Here is a 17,782-nt window from a genome sequence, read left to right on the forward strand (position 1 = left end):
GACTGTGCAGTATGTATTCCACTTCATGAATAATTAGGAATGAGAACATGATGGCTATAAGAGTATTGGAAGAGCCTGCTTCCATTCTGAATGGAAAGCTGAGTTGTGTGACCATTGGCAAAAACCGACCACGAAGGGACTCGAACCCTCAATCTTCTGATCTGAAGTCAGACGCCTTATCCATTAGGCCACGCGGTCATATGCCCTGCTGTGCTTATTTTTATAATGTAGGTGGTATGCAAGGATGGGAAATATGATATTTATAGTTATTTAGGTTTACATCCCATTGTGTGTTTTCAGCTCCTTTCAATTAAAGCACTCTTTTGGAATCTATATAATGAAAATGTCACCAGTACGATAAGCTTTTGTTTTCTTTTTTGCATTCAAACCTCTTTCTTCATGAGATTAAAGCTCAGTTGTATGCTTTACATAGCTCTGGATATTTCCAGAAGTGGAGAGAAACTGTTTTGACAGTAGTACAAACTGCTCCTTTCTGGATATGCCAATTTACACACGCTCAAAGGTTGTTTGTGTTTCATGAATCCTGACTTGCCCTATTCAAGTAGCTGAAAGCCTGTCACCACCTCTAGAAACAACAGTTACACCAATCCAATTCAAATCATTTTTTCCAAAGGAATATCTTCTGCTGGGTCAAAGTTGCATCTGACAAAGATAGGGGTTTAAAAATCTACTTTGTAGTTTCAGAACACCAACATGAGTCCGAAGAGTACAGAAGTAAAATGGTACCATTTCAAAGTTCCTAATACCTCATAAGCTTCTGAGCGGAAGCATGTAATAAATATATAATTTTTTCTAGAAAAGTAATAGTGGATACTGGTTTTCACCTCAGATGGGACTTGAACCCACAATCCCTGGCTTAGGAGGCCAGTGCCTTATCCATTAGGCCACTGAGGCACAGTGAAACACTTGCAGTCTCGAGGCATTATTTAAATGTATTCAATCGTCAAACACTGGTATCTGCACACAGGACATTTCTCAGTTCTCTCCATAAGTAAACTTCCCATTTTCATCCTCTTCCATCCCCGACTTTAACACTCTGTTCTGTGCTATAATGGAGGCTCTGCATTTCGAGCAAGTGGAGAGAAATTGGAGGAGAACCACTTTCGACTCAACACTTCTTCTTTCCTGGATGCTTTTCTCAATAAACTGGGCTTTGACAGTGGTATCAAGCCGTCCTTGTATTCAGCAGGACACAGAAACAGGCATCAAGTCTCCTAACCAAGTTCAACCACACTCTGCAACTTAATAGACCAATGCTTTACAAATTAGCCAACTGTGTCATCAGCAAAGGCAGCCAATGTGCCAATCCTTTATAATTTTTCTTTAGTACTTTTCTTTCTGGTAGGCAAAATTAGCACTTTAACTGCACAAATCATACAGATTTTACACTTGAAGCACTCCATGAACACATACTTACACACCTTGCATTTCATCTACACACCCTTAAGCTAAAAACCCATTCTGTCAAGTCAAAATTCTGCAACCCTATTACATATTCAGTGCGTGTACATAGAAGCACTTCTTAATGCCACTAACATGGACAACATTTTAGGCTGAAGCTGCAATCTAAATGACTGGGCAGTATGTACTCCACTTCATGAATAATTAGGAATGAGAACATGATGGCTATAAGAGTATTGGAAGAGCCTGCTTCCATTCTGAACGGAAAGCTGAGTTGTGTGTCCATTGGCAAAAACCGACCATGAAGGGACTCGAACCCTCAATCTTCTGATCCGAAGTCAGACACTTTATCCATTAGGCCACGCGGTCATATGTCCTGCTGTGCTTATTTTTATAATGTAGGTGGTATGCAAGGATGGGAAATACAATATTGATAGTTATTTAGGTTTACATCCCATTGTGTTTTTTCAGCTCCTTTCAATTAAAGCACTCTTTTGGAATCTATATAATGAGAATGTCACCAGTACGATAAGCTTTTGTTTTCTTTTTTGCATTTACACCTCTTTCTTCATGAGATTAAAGCTCAGTTGTATGCTTTACATAGCTCTGGATATTTCCAGAAGTGGAGAGAAACTGTTTTTACAGTAGTACAAACTGCTCCTTTCTGGATATGCTAATTTACACACGCTCAAAGGTTGTATACGTTTCATGAATCCTGCCTTGCCCTATTCAAGTAGCTGAAAGCCTGTCACCACCTCTAGAAACAACAGTTACACCAATCCAATTCAAATCATTTTTTCCAAAGGAATATCTTCTGCCGGGTCAAAGTTGCATCTGACAAAGATAGGTGTTTAAAAATCTACTTTGTAGTTTCAGAACACCAACATGACCCTGAAGAGTACAGAAGTAAAATGGTACCATTTCAAAGTTCCTAATACCTCATAAGCTTCTGAGCGGAAGCATGTAATAAATATATAAATTTTTCTGGAAAAGTAAGAGCGGATATTGGTTTTCACCTCAGATGGGACTCGAACCTACAATCCCTGGCTTAGAAGGCCAGTGCCTTATCCATTAGGCCACTGAGGCACAGATAAACACTTGCAGTCTAGAGGCATTATTTAAATGTATTCAATCGTCAAACACTGGTGTCTGCACACAGGACATTTCTCAGTTCTCTCCATAAGTAAACTTCCCATTTTCATCCTCTTCCATCCCCGACTTTAACACTCTGTTCTGTGCTATAATGGAGGCTCTGCATTTCGAGCAAGTGGAGAGAAATTGGAGGAGAACCACTTTCGACTCAACACTTCTTCTTTCCTTGATGCTTTTCTCAATAAACTGGGCTTTGACAGTGGTATCAAGCCGTCCTTGTCTTCAGCAGGACACAGAAACACGCACCAAGTCTCCTAACCAAATTCAACCACACTCTGCAACTTATTATATCAATGCTTTACAAATTAGCCAACTGTGTCATCTGCAAAGGCAGCCAATGTGCCAATCCTTTATAATTCTTCTGTAGTACTTTTCTCTCTCATAGGCAAAATTAGCACTTTAACTGCACAAATCATACAGATTTTACACTTGAAGCCCTCCATGAACACATACTTACACACCTTGCATTTCATCTACACACCCTTAAGCTAAAAACCCATTCTGTCAAGTCAAAATTCTGCAACCCTATTACATATTCAGTGCGTGTACATAGAAGCACTTCTTAATGCCACTAACATGGACAAGATTTTAGGCTGAAGATGCAATCTAAATGACTGTGCAGTATGTACTCCACTTCATGAATAATTAGGAATGAGAACATGATGGCTATAAGAGTATTGGAAGAGCCTGCTTCCATTCTTTTTTTCAGTTTAATAAGGTTTTTATTTCGTTTAAGAAAAATAGTACAGTATAATATAACAGCATGACATAGAACAGAACCAATATGCGATAATCATAAAAGATAAGTGGAGATGTAAAAAGGTTCAGAGAAAATAGGAAATGGAAGAATATAGTAGAGAGAAAGCAAGAGAAGAAAAGAAGAGAGAAAAAGAAGGAAAGAGAGAAAAAGGAGGGAAAGGTTAGGGAGGGGGATAAGAGGATAAGAAGGTAGAGAAAGGTAGCCAGGTAAGATCAGATTTAATTTTTAAGGCGACAGAAGAAGAAGAAGCAATTGCAATTCTGTGCTCATCACATACAAAATTCCACCATGTATGCACAGACAATTTAGAGTTATCCTTCCAGCAAGACAAAATTACTTTGAAAGCAGTTGCAATGAGAAGATCAAACAATTTAACGTTATACGAATGTAAGTCCAAAACATCTGATAGGGAACCCAAAAAAATATGCAACGATGAAAATGGTTCCGAGAAATGAAAAATACGCATGCAATAATTCCAAACTGCGTTCCAAAAAGTGAGAACTGATGGGCAATCAAATAAAAGGTGTTTGAGTGTGCCTGGGTGAGAGGAACAGGACCAACAAAGGGGTGAGGAGGAAGGGGAGAATTTTGTTATGCTTACAGGGGTAATAAGAGCTCTATGGTAAAGAAAAAAAAGTGACTGAGTAATACGGGCTGCAATCGAAGTCTTAAACAGTTTAGACCATAAGCGATCCCAAACATCAACAGATAACGAGAAAGATAAATCAGTTTCCCAAACAGTTTCAGCAACGGTTTTAGGCCTAAGGCCAACATTCTCTAATAATAGTTTATAAATTAGAGCAGCTTTGGGTATTTGTTGAGTAAACATAGTATATAAAGGAGTGGAAGGAGTAAGGGAAGGAAGGAAATCAAAAGTAGGAAGGGTAGATAGGTGAGATAAAATGGCAGATGTAATAATGTCAAATTCTTTGCGAAAATGTGCAGGTAAATCAAACATAGTTTGCAGTGCATCAAATGAAATAATGGATGAATCAGAAAAAAATTGGTACACAAACATAATATCCTTTTCTTTCCAATACTTGAAATAGAAAGATTTACCCTTGTACTTAAGATATTTGTTATACCATACGCTAGAGGAAAGAAAAGTTTGTAGTGGGGACGAGTCTTTCGAGAATATGCTGTGCATCAGAGTATGTGAGTATTTCAGTACAGGGTGTGTAGTCAAGAATGAACAATTTGACATGAAAAGGGTTGTTGGAAAGAAAAATCCTTTAACAAGGACCTTTCGACAGCAATCCATCTGGGTAGAGGGGTATCGTTGAAATCGAACGCCAATGAGAAGGCTTGTTTTATTAAAAAGGCAGAATGGTACGATTGGAAATCAGGAAAGCGGACCCCACCTTCAGATTTCGGGCGTATAAGTTTATGTAAGGCAATACGAGGTCTTTTATTGTTCCACAGAAATTTGGAGCAGATGGAGTTCAGCCGATTGAAATATAATTTAGGGATTTTCACAGGTAGCATGGATACAGTGTATAAAATATGTGGAGAAATCATCATTTTGATGGTGTCTAAACGACCCCACCAGGAGAGGAAAAGGGGAGACCATAATTGAAGGAGTGATTGAATCTTTTGAGTAAGGGAGGTAAAGGTCAGTTTGAGTGTGTCACGCAAGGTAGAGGAGAACCAAATACCTAGGTATTTGATCTTGGAGGGACACCATGCAAAATCCGTCGATGCAAACATATATTGGTAACAAGATGAGTTGAGGGGTAGGACCTCCGTTTTAGAAAGATTAAGTTTATAACCAGAAACAGAGGAGTATAAGCGGACTTCTTCTAAAAACGGAGGAAGGGAAGAGACAGGGTTAGCCATATAAACCAGGACATCATCGGCATAAGCCGAAATTTTTGTCTCCATCGATGACTGTTTGAACCCCTGAATTAGGGGGTTAGAGCGGATTTTAATGAGAAAGGGTTCAAGACAAAGAATAAAGAGTAAAGGGGAGAGAGGACAGCCTTGTCTTGTCCCTCTGGATAAGGGGAAGAATTTTGAGAATTGATTATTAAAGCTCAGTTGTATGCTTTACATAGCTCTGGATATTTCCAGAAGTGGAGAGAAACTGTTTTTACAGTAGTACAAACTGCTCCTTTCTGGATATGCTAATTTACACACGCTCAAAGGTTGTATACGTTTCATGAATCCTGCCTTGCCCTATTCAAGTAGCTGAAAGCCTGTCACCACCTCTAGAAACAACAGTTACACCAATCCAATTCAAATCATTTTTTCCAAAGGAATATCTTCTGCCGGGTCAAAGTTGCATCTGACAAAGATAGGTGTTTAAAAATCTACTTTGTAGTTTCAGAACACCAACATGACCCTGAAGAGTACAGAAGTAAAATGGTACCATTTCAAAGTTCCTAATACCTCATAAGCTTCTGAGCGGAAGCATGTAATAAATATATAAATTTTTCTGGAAAAGTAAGAGCGGATATTGGTTTTCACCTCAGATGGGACTCGAACCTACAATCCCTGGCTTAGAAGGCCAGTGCCTTATCCATTAGGCCACTGAGGCACAGATAAACACTTGCAGTCTAGAGGCATTATTTAAATGTATTCAATCGTCAAACACTGGTGTCTGCACACAGGACATTTCTCAGTTCTCTCCATAAGTAAACTTCCCATTTTCATCCTCTTCCATCCCCGACTTTAACACTCTGTTCTGTGCTATAATGGAGGCTCTGCATTTCGAGCAAGTGGAGAGAAATTGGAGGAGAACCACTTTCGACTCAACACTTCTTCTTTCCTGGATGCTTTTCTCAATAAACTGGGCTTTGACAGTGGTATCAAGCCGTCCTTGTCTTCAGCAGGACACAGAAACAGGCACCAAGTCTCCTAACCAAATTCAACCACACTCTGCAACTTATTATATCAATGCTTTACAAATTAGCCAACTGTGTCATCTGCAAAGGCAGCCAATGTGCCAATCCTTTATAATTCTTCTGTAGTACTTTTCTCTCTCATAGGCAAAATTAGCACTTTAACTGCACAAATCATACAGATTTTACACTTGAAGCCCTCCATGAACACATACTTACACACCTTGCATTTCATCTACACACCCTTAAGCTAAAAACCCATTCTGTCAAGTCAAAATTCTGCAACCCTATTACATATTCAGTGCGTGTACATAGAAGCACTTCTTAATGCCACTAACATGGACAAGATTTTAGGCTGAAGATGCAATCTAAATGACTGTGCAGTATGTACTCCACTTCATGAATAATTAGGAATGAGAACATGATGGCTATAAGAGTATTGGAAGAGCCTGCTTCCATTCTTTTTTTCAGTTTAATAAGGTTTTTATTTCGTTTAAGAAAAATAGTACAGTATAATATAACAGCATGACATAGAACAGAACCAATATGTGATAATCATAAAAGATAAGTGGAGATGTAAAAAGGTTCAGAGAAAATAGGAAATGGAAGAAAATAGTAGAGAGAAAGCAAGAGAAGAAAAGAAGAGAGAAAAAGAAGAAAAGAGAGAAAAAGGAGGGAAAGGTTAGGGAGGGGGATAAGAGGATAAGAAGGTAGAGAAAGGTAGCCAGGTAAGATCAGATTTAATTTTTAAGGCGACAGAAGAAGAAGAAGCAATTGCAATTCTGTGCTCATCACATACAAAATTCCACCATGTATGCACAGACAATTTAGAGTTATCCTTCCAGCAAGACAAAATTACTTTGAAAGCAGTTGCAATGAGAAGATCAAACAATTTAACGTTATACGAATGTAAGTCCAAAACATCTGATAGGGAACCCAAAAAAATATGCAACGATGAAAATGGTTCCGAGAAATGAAAAATACGCATGCAATAATTCCAAACTGCGTTCCAAAAAGTGAGAACTGATGGGCAATCAAATAAAAGGTGTTTGAGTGTGCCTGGGTGAGAGGAACAGGACCAACAAAGGGGTGAGGAGGAAGGGGAGAATTTTGTTATGCTTACAGGGGTAATAAGAGCTCTATGGTAAAGAAAAAAAAGTGACTGAGTAATACGGGCTGCAATCGAAGTCTTAAACAGTTTAGACCATAAGCGATCCCAAACATCAACAGATAACGAGAAAGATAAATCAGTTTCCCAAACAGTTTCAGCAACGGTTTTAGGCCTAAGGCCAACATTCTCTAATAATAGTTTATAAATTAGAGCAGCTTTGGGTATTTGTTGAGTAAACATAGTATATAAAGGAGTGGAAGGAGTAAGGGAAGGAAGGAAATCAAAAGTAGGAAGGGTAGATAGGTGAGATAAAATGGCAGATGTAATAATGTCAAATTCTTTGCGAAAATGTGCAGGTAAATCAAACATAGTTTGCAGTGCATCAAATGAAATAATGGATGAATCAGAAAAAAATTGGTACACAAACATAATATCCTTTTCTTTCCAATACTTGAAATAGAAAGATTTACCCTTGTACTTAAGATATTTGTTATACCATACGCTAGAGGAAAGAAAAGTTTGTAGTGGGGACGAGTCTTTCGAGAATATGCTGTGCATCAGAGTATGTGAGTATTTCAGTACAGGGTGTGTAGTCAAGAATGAACAATTTGACATGAAAAGGGTTGTTGGAAAGAAAAATCCTTTAACAAGGACCTTTCGACAGCAATCCATCTGGGTAGAGGGGTATCGTTGAAATCGAACGCCAATGAGAAGGCTTGTTTTATTAAAAAGGCAGAATGGTACGATTGGAAATCAGGAAAGCGGACCCCACCTTCAGATTTCGGGCGTATAAGTTTATGTAAGGCAATACGAGGTCTTTTATTGTTCCACAGAAATTTGGAGCAGATGGAGTTCAGCCGATTGAAATATAATTTAGGGATTTTCACAGGTAGCATGGATACAGTGTATAAAATATGTGGAGAAATCATCATTTTGATGGTGTCTAAACAACCCCACCAGGAGAGGAAAAGGGGAGACCATAATTGAAGGAGTGATTGAATCTTTTGAGTAAGGGAGGTAAAGGTCAGTTTGAGTGTGTCACGCAAGGTAGAGGAGAACCAAATACCTAGGTATTTGATCTTGGAGGGACACCATGCAAAATCCGTCGATGCAAACATATATTGGTAACAAGATGAGTTGAGGGGTAGGACCTCCGTTTTAGAAAGATTAAGTTTATAACCAGAAACAGAGGAGTATAAGCGGACTTCTTCTAAAAACGGAGGAAGGGAAGAGACAGGGTTAGCCATATAAACCAGGACATCATCGGCATAAGCCGAAATTTTTGTCTCCATCGATGACTGTTTGAACCCCTGAATTAGGGGGTTAGAGCGGATTTTAATGAGAAAGGGTTCAAGACAAAGAATAAAGAGTAAAGGGGAGAGAGGACAGCCTTGTCTTGTCCCTCTGGATAAGGGGAAGAATTTTGAGAATTGATTATTAAAGCTCAGTTGTATGCTTTACATAGCTCTGGATATTTCCAGAAGTGGAGAGAAACTGTTTTTACAGTAGTACAAACTGCTCCTTTCTGGATATGCTAATTTACACACGCTCAAAGGTTGTATACGTTTCATGAATCCTGCCTTGCCCTATTCAAGTAGCTGAAAGCCTGTCACCACCTCTAGAAACAACAGTTACACCAATCCAATTCAAATCATTTTTTCCAAAGGAATATCTTCTGCCGGGTCAAAGTTGCATCTGACAAAGATAGGTGTTTAAAAATCTACTTTGTAGTTTCAGAACACCAACATGACCCTGAAGAGTACAGAAGTAAAATGGTACCATTTCAAAGTTCCTAATACCTCATAAGCTTCTGAGCGGAAGCATGTAATAAATATATAAATTTTTCTGGAAAAGTAAGAGCGGATATTGGTTTTCACCTCAGATGGGACTCGAACCTACAATCCCTGGCTTAGAAGGCCAGTGCCTTATCCATTAGGCCACTGAGGCACAGATAAACACTTGCAGTCTAGAGGCATTATTTAAATGTATTCAATCGTCAAACACTGGTGTCTGCACACAGGACATTTCTCAGTTCTCTCCATAAGTAAACTTCCCATTTTCATCCTCTTCCATCCCCGACTTTAACACTCTGTTCTGTGCTATAATGGAGGCTCTGCATTTCGAGCAAGCGGAGAGAAATTGGAGGAGAACCACTTTCGACTCAACACTTCTTCTTTCCTGGATGCTTTTCTCAATAAACTGGGCTTTGACAGTGGTATCAAGCCGTCCTTGTCTTCAGCAGGACACAGAAACAGGCACCAAGTCTCCTAACCAAATTCAACCACACTCTGCAACTTATTATATCAATGCTTTACAAATTAGCCAACTGTGTCATCTGCAAAGGCAGCCAATGTGCCAATCCTTTATAATTCTTCTGTAGTACTTTTCTCTCTCATAGGCAAAATTAGCACTTTAACTGCACAAATCATACAGATTTTACACTTGAAGCCCTCCATGAACACATACTTACACACCTTGCATTTCATCTACACACCCTTAAGCTAAAAACCCATTCTGTCAAGTCAAAATTCTGCAACCCTATTACATATTCAGTGCGTGTACATAGAAGCACTTCTTAATGCCACTAACATGGACAAGATTTTAGGCTGAAGATGCAATCTAAATGACTGTGCAGTATGTACTCCACTTCATGAATAATTAGGAATGAGAACATGATGGCTATAAGAGTATTGGAAGAGCCTGCTTCCATTCTGAATGGAAAGCTGAGTTGTGTGACCATTGGCAAAAACCGACCACGAAGGGACTCGAAACCTCAATCTTCTGATCCGAAGTCAGACGCCTTATCCATTAGGCCACGCGGTCATATGTCCTGCTGTGCTTATTTTAATAATGTAGGTGGTATGCAAGGATGGGAAATATGATATTTATAGTTATTTAGGTTTACATCCCATTGTGTGTTTTCAGCTCCTTTCAATTAAAGCACTCTTTTGGAATCTATATAATGAAAATGTCACCAGTATGATAAGCTTTTGTTTTCTTTTTTGCATTTAAACCTCTTTCTTCATGAGAATAAAGCTAAGTTGTATGCTTTACATAGCTCTGGATATTTCTAGAAGTGGAGAGAAACTGTTTTGACAGTAGTAAAAACTGCTCCTTTCTGGATATGCCAATTTACACACGCTCAAAGGTTGTATACGTTTCATGAATCCTGACTTGCCCTATTCAAGTAGCTGAAAGCCTGTCACCACCTCTAGACACAACAGTTACACCTATCCAATTCAAATAATTTTTTCCAAAGGAATATCTTCTGCCGGGTCAAAGTTGCATCTGACAAGGATAGGTGTTTAAAAATCTACTTTGTAGTTTCAGAACATCAACATGACTCTGAAGAGTACAGAAGTAAAATGGTACCATTTCAAAGTTCCTAATACCACATAAGCTTCTGAGCGGAAGCATGTAATAAATATATACATTTTTCTAGAAAAGTAATAGTGGATATTGGTTTTCACCTCATATGGGACTCGAACCCACAATCCCTGGATAAGGAGGCCAGTGCCTTAGCCATTAGGTCACTGAGGCACAGATGAACTCTTGCAGTCTTGAGGCATTATTTAAATGTATGCAATAGTCAAAAACTGGTGTCTGCACACAGGACATTTCTCAGTTCTCTCCATAAGTAAACTTCCCATTTTCATCCTCTGCCATCCCCGACTTTAACACTCGGTTCTGTGCTATAATGGAGGCTCTGCATTTCGAGCAAGTGGAGAGAAATTGGAGGAGAACCACTTTCGACTCAACACTTCTTCTTTCCTGGATGCTTTTCTCAATAAACTGAGCTTTGACTGTGGTATCAAGCCGTCCTTGTCTTCAGCAGGACACAGAAACAGGCACCAAGTCTCCTAACCAAGTTCAACCACACTCTGCAACTTAATAGACCAATGCTTTACAAATTAGCCAACTGTGTCATCAGCAAAGGCAGCCAATGTGCCAATCCTTTATAATTCTTCTGTAGTACTTTTCTTTCTCGTAGGCAAAATTAGCACTTTAACTGCACAAATCATACAGATTTTTACACTTGAAGCACTCCATGAACTAATACTTACACACCTTGCATTTCATCTACACACCCTTAAGCTAAAAACCCATATGGCTGAGATACCCGCCACCCCCTCTCGACGCAATCCCCAAGGATGGGAAAAACGGAAACAGTTCTGAACTTTTGGAAGGCGGGAGGGAGTGACCCTCCCGGCCGTATTTATTAAAAGTATGAAACAAAATCAAAACATTAAAATAACAGTTTCATATTATGTACAATTTCATTTCCACATTACGATGTTTGGCTAACCTTAACATATTTCTAATACAAAGGTTCTCCTAGCCGAACTAACATCCTGCAAAACATTTAACTTGAAATTGTACATCCTAACGTTAAGGGCCAACGGCAAGGTCGTAACCGGTGTCAGATCCCTAAACCAGAATTACCCCCCCCACTTGGGAGGGGCGACCGCACAGAGGCTGTACCTCAAATGCATCTACCAATTTCCCTTGACTTGACGGGGGCCCCAATGAACTCGACGCCATTTAAAGGTCGTCCGAGGACTCGTGTGAGGTGTCTAGAAGGTAGCGTAAACCCCCTCCCCACCCCACACAACTTACCACATCTGCCGTTGCAGGTGTCCTGGCCCCGGGAAATTCCCCAGGAGGGGACCGTAGCCCCTCCTATCAAGGAAGGGGCCTTGACCGCCTTTCCTTTTCTTTCGGCGGCCCATCCTTAGAAGGGACCGCCTCCCCGTTGAGGGGCCAATGGCCACCTCCCCCGGGCGCTCCCATCCGTAATGGGTGACGCCCCCCCCATAGGGATCTTCCAATTACTGCTCACCGATCATGACCTTACCGCCACAGGCCGGATAGCTGTCCGGCTATCCGGACCCCCCACAACAACTCCTGCCTAAAGGTCATGTTCTAAACTCTTTAGCCAGGCTATGAGGTCTCCTATGAGTAACTCATTCCCCACCCGGGACAAATGGACCCCATCTCCCAAATACATACTGTCCCCCTTGATACAACCATGCGGAATAGAATGCAGTGTACTTGAACGAAACAATCTACCCAACTTGTTATTTATTTTCTTCACTGAGTGATTCAGAGCAGAAACCGAAATCGCCCCCCGCCACACTTTTCGTGGAATCATATGGGACCATGCAATTGTGCACCCTGGAACTCTTCTCGGCAACCAACTTACAGTGGAAAGCATTGCCTCGAGAAGCAGTCGTCTACCAGTGGTTACCAAATCATTACCCCCAAGATGGACTATGATTATAGACGGCGGTGACCTTGTCCGCCCTAACAAACCCTCCATAAAATTTTGAAACTGGTCAATACAGAGCCCGCCCCTTCCGTAGAAGGTCACCCTGTACCCGTATTCCCCAGCCACGTGAATCATGTCACCTGCTTTGAATACGCCCGCCCCGCCTCGTGAGCTTGCGAAACTGTAAACCAAACAAAAACAAGAAGCGTGAGTACATGATAGCAGCTTCACAACATGTGCAACCGCACATACCTTTTGTAACAATTCGAGGACCAACGCCCCAAACGTTTCACTTTCTCAATACTCAGACCCCTGGCTGTAGCCTCAGTAGCAGCCCCTATCCGAAAGGAATGGGTCCCAAACTCGCCGGGGTTCAAACCCGCGGCCGAAAGCGCCATTGCAAGCACCTGCTGGAACTGAAATCTCGTCAGTGGGGTGGCATCAGCGTGCCTCAACAAGGTCCCCCCCCATGATGACGCCCTCTGCGCTAAATATTCCTCTAAGCAAACAACAGGGCACATGGGAGAACCGGGAATCCGATGTATTACTACACAATCCCCTATCGAACCCTGATCGGCCTTGGACCTGACAAACGAGACAGTCATTGTCTCCCCCTTTACCTGAATGTGCTCTCGGCACAGTCCCCCCACCGTATCCCGCTTGTTCCTCGCCACCAGTTCGCTTTCCCGCATTGCCCCATGGAATGCTAACGCAAAGGCGGCCCGGAATAACACTGTTTCATACTGGGATGAACATGTCGCAGGGAGTACGGATAACAACAGGGCCAACCTATCCAGACCTATCGGGTGCCTCTCATCTACTCTGCGACCCTCCAGGCGTTGCCACCCCCGTAGCGCTTTCTGCACCACAAAAGACGCTGTCGGGTCCTGGATCCCATGAGCCCTTGCCATAAAGGAAATGGCGGCCCGATGCCTCTGGGCCGTAGCTACTGATTTGCCTGCCTGATGTAAAGACAGCAAGAATTTTACGACAAGCTCTTCCTGGCCCCAAAGCTCCCCCCTAGCAGAACCCAAAAAGGACCAATAGGAACGGAACGCCCCTTCATATGCCTTCCTTGTCCTGGGTGCTAAACTCTCTCCCACGAGGTTTTGTAGTTCGGGGCACCGAGAGACCAGAGAGCTTCGGGAAAGGGTGCCGCCACCGGGTCCGCTGTGGGCAGAAAACCCCAGAAGGCCTGCATACGGAAACGAGAAAGCGCATCAGCCGCTTGGTTCAGTACCCCCGGGACATGTCTTGCCCTAAAGAGCACATTCAGCTGCATACACAATAACACAATGTCCTTGAGCAGTCTCAGAACCCATTTGCAACGTGCTGCCTGACTATTGATACACTCAACCACAGTCATGTTATCAGACCAGAACACCACAGAGTGATCCCGAAACCCCTCCGGCCATGTTTTCAAGGCCACCAAAATAGGGAAGGGTTCAAGAAAAGCAATGTTACTCGTCAGCCCGCACTCGTGCCACCATGACGGCCATTTTTGAGCCGACCATTGTGTACCAAATATGGCACCAAAACCTATACTCCCCGCCGCATCTGTCCAAAGCCCCAGCTCCTCGGAGGACACCGCCGGTTTGTTCCAGACAATTCGACCATTGAAATCCGCCAGAAACGCCAACCAAATGCGCATGTCCTGGAGAACCTCTGCCGAGAGCCTCGTGCGGTGATGTCCTTCCTTCAGGCCGACCATGGCTTGTGCAATCGAGCGGGAAAAGGGGCGGGCCATTGGCATTACTCTCAGGGCAAAATTCAACTGGCCCACCACTTGTTGCAATTGATGCAGGTTTACTTTCGTCGCACGAATACATATTTCAAGGGATGTCCTGAATTTTAACACTTTTTCCTTGGGTAATCTAAAACAACCTTCTTCCGAGTCAAGCCCGATCCCCAGAAACTCGAGGGAAGTCGAGGGACCCACAGTCTTACCTGGCGCCAGTGGCACACCAAATTGGTTCATTAAGACACAAAATTCATTTAAAGCCTGTCCACATTCTGGATCCCCGGCTGCCCCCAGGAACAGAAAGTCATCGAGATAATGCATGACATGTTGAAAACCCGTCTTCTTTGTGAAGACCCATTGCAGAAAACAACTAAACTTTTCAAAATAGGCACAAGATATCGAGCATCCCATTGGCATACATCTATCCATGTAATAGCGACCCTGAAACATGAAACCAAGGAGACGCTGATCGTCTGGGTGTACCGGGAGCAACCGGAACGCTGACTCGATGTCTGATTTTGCCATCAGCGCCCCGGGCCCCAGGCGATTCAACATGGCGACGGCCTCATCGAAAGATGCGTACCGCACCGAACACGAACACACTTCCGGGTCTATCGCATCATTCACGGAAAGACCACGTGGGGCCGACAAGTTATGTATTAGCCGAAACTCACCCGGGTCCTTCTTGGGGACCACCCCTAGAGGGGAACAAACAAAGTTAGCAACCGGTGGCAAATCAAATGGACCGGCGACACGACCTCGAGTCACCTCCTTCCCAATCTTTACCTGTACCACCGCCGTATGCTGCAAGACCGACAGTTGGTTCTTACAGTTTGCTACACCCTGGAAATCCCCCACTGGGATGCGGAAACCATATGAAAACCCATCCCGCAACACCCCAGCGGAAGCATGATCCGGGTATTCGTTGAGCCAAGGAATCATTGCCATGGTATCAATCGGAGTAGGTAAAGGCGCCCCTCGGACTACTTCAGACCTGTTTGGCGCTTCCCCTACCACCGTTATCACCCGTCTTGGCTCTGCACATGGACTCAGGATGGGATGGCTGCCCACACCCCCCACATTCATGTCTGAACTTGCAAGACCCTTGGGGCCTCGTACATTTTCCCCTGTTAAAATTCCAACAAATCCCCCTTTTACCTGCGTTGCCACTCGACTTCGAGTGGTGCTCGTTACCTGCACCCGTCCGAAAGGGTGTCCCAGAGGATTGGCGGGAAGATTCACCCCCGTTACTCCCTGATAATGGCACCTTTAACATTCCTGAACTCTCCATTTTCTGCCACGAGACGGAGTCGAAACAATCCCATGTTAGAACTGGGTCGTGCTCTTTAGCCTTTCTAAAAATATTGTCATAACAGAACCACTGATTGCCCCCATACGCCAGAGAATACTCCATGATACGTGACTGATAAATAGGCAACTCGGTCAACAACTCGGGCCTGCGCTCACCCATGATGGAGGTAAAAATGCCCCACGCTCTGCCCCAAGTACCTATGTTTTCGTCAACCTTAAAAGCGGCCATTTTTGCGCGCCAAACACTCGGATGCATGAGCTCCTTTTGGCTCTTCACATGCTCTATCTCGTAATGGTCGGTAAGCAAAGAAAACATGTTCACATACTCATCCGCCAAACCTTTTCCTTACTTTCCAGTGGAACATGCTGTGCAACTTTTTCCCTTCGTGAAGGCACAGACCCCTCCCCCGCAATCGGCAATGGCCGCTTACCTGAACTAGGAGCTGCACTTGCCGCCGAACTTGGGCCTGCTGCACTTTCAGCCGCCGGAACCTGTGGGGGAACAGAAGATGGTGCCTTCGCAGCCTCTCTAGATTCCCGCAGTTGTTTCATTACTGCCCGGGCGTCGTCAGCCGTGGCGCCCTCACTGTCTTTTCCCAACCACGCTGCTAATTGCGCCGCCAATTCGGGAGGCATATCTTCCCCGTTCACGGGGGTGACCACCACGGGGATCGGATGCCCCTCCTTCGGAACCGAGGTTGGCTCTTCAAGTGGAGTCTCGGGAACCGGGGCTTCCCCCCCAAGTGCCCCCCGTTTGGACCTCTTGCCTCTCCCGCCAGGAACTACTCCCGGCAAAGCTGGTCCGATGACTCGCTTCGGTCCTCCCTCCCCGTTCTTAGCCGCCATCTGCTTCTTCAAATCGGCTACCTCCTTTATGAGCATGCGGAGCATCTGATCGGTCCCGACCCGCTTTCCGACCTTCTTGCCCGGCATTCTCAAGCGAAGATATCTGTAAAACAAAGAGAAAGATTACAACGCTCAAAATTGGCTCTTCGTTCCGTCTCGAGCTCACGTGCAGCGGGGAGGTGCAGCTTCAGAGCACAGGAACAAGAGGATGCTTTCTTGGCTTGTTGCTCCTTTTATCCGTCTTCGGGCGGGCGTAAACCCGCCTCCGCCTGCCCCCCGGGGGCGTGGTCGGCGGCGTCAGCGTCTAGGACAACCCACTCCAGGGCGGGAAAAGGCGCGCCCCGGCTACGCCGCTTCAGGCATACCAGCCGAGACTCGCCTCCCGCCCAAGATGGCCTCCCGGGGGGATCGGGGTACTCCACCATACGTTCGGGGGGACCGAGTGGTCGCCCCTTTCCATTCTGTCAAGTAAAAATTCTGCAACCCTATTACATATTCTGTGCGTGTACATAGAAGCACTTCTTAATGCCACTAACATGGACAAGATTTTAGGCTGAAGATGCAATCTAAATGACTGTGCAGTATGTTCTACACTTCATGAATAATTAGGAATGAGAACATGATGGCTATATGAGTATTGGAAGAGCCTGCTTCCATTCTGAATGGAAAGCTGAGTTGTGTGACCATTGGCAAAAACCGACCACGAAGGGACTCAAACCCTCAATCTTCTGATCCGAATTCAGATGCCTTATCCATTAGGCCACACGGTCATATGTCCTGCTGTGCTTATTTTTATAATGTAGGTGGTATGCAAGGATGGGAAATATGATATTTATAGTTATTTAGGTTTACATCCCATTGTGTGTTTTCAGCTCCTTTCAATTAAAGCACTCTTTTGGAATCTATATAATGAAAATGTCACCAGTACGATAAGCTTTTGTTTTCTTTTTTGCATTTAAACCTCTTTCTTCATGAGAATAAAGCTCAGTTGTATGCTTTACATAGCTCTGGATATTTCTAGAAGTGGAGAGAAACTGTTTTGACAGTAGTAAAAACTGCTCCTTTCTGGATATGCCAATTTACACACGCTCAAAGGTTGTATACGTTTCATGAATCCTGACTTGCCCTATTCAAGTAGCTGAAAGCCTGTCACCACCTCTAGAAACAACAGTTACACCAATCCAATTCAAATCATTTTTTCCAAAGGAATATCTTCTGCCGGGTCAAAGTTGCATCTGACAAAGATAGGTGTTTAAAAATCTACTTTGTAGTTTCAGAACACCAACATGACTCTGAAGAGTACAGAAGTAAAATGGTACCATTTCAAAGT

At 43.3% G+C, this 17,782-nt stretch overlaps 5 non-coding genes across 5 annotated transcripts; all 5 read right to left on the bottom strand.

Moving 5' to 3' along the window:
• Positions 1-842: 842 nt before the first annotated feature.
• TRNAR-CCU (transfer RNA arginine (anticodon CCU)) lies at positions 843-915 on the bottom strand. The gene has a single exon. It is a non-coding gene; the product is annotated as a tRNA-Arg (tRNA).
• A 1,520-nt stretch (positions 916-2,435) lies between these two features.
• On the bottom strand, positions 2,436-2,508 carry TRNAR-UCU (transfer RNA arginine (anticodon UCU)). Its single transcript has one exon. It is a non-coding gene; the product is annotated as a tRNA-Arg (tRNA).
• A 3,289-nt stretch (positions 2,509-5,797) lies between these two features.
• TRNAR-UCU (transfer RNA arginine (anticodon UCU)) lies at positions 5,798-5,870 on the bottom strand. Its single transcript has one exon. It is a non-coding gene; the product is annotated as a tRNA-Arg (tRNA).
• A 3,289-nt stretch (positions 5,871-9,159) lies between these two features.
• On the bottom strand, positions 9,160-9,232 carry TRNAR-UCU (transfer RNA arginine (anticodon UCU)). The gene has a single exon. It is a non-coding gene; the product is annotated as a tRNA-Arg (tRNA).
• Positions 9,233-10,035: 803 nt separating this feature from the next.
• TRNAR-UCG (transfer RNA arginine (anticodon UCG)) lies at positions 10,036-10,108 on the bottom strand. Its single transcript has one exon. It is a non-coding gene; the product is annotated as a tRNA-Arg (tRNA).
• Positions 10,109-17,782: the final 7,674 nt, after the last annotated feature.

The sequence above is a fragment of the Lissotriton vulgaris genome, chromosome 5 (assembly GCF_964263255.1).
Source record: "Lissotriton vulgaris chromosome 5, aLisVul1.2, whole genome shotgun sequence".
NCBI lineage: Eukaryota > Metazoa > Chordata > Amphibia > Caudata > Salamandridae > Lissotriton > Lissotriton vulgaris.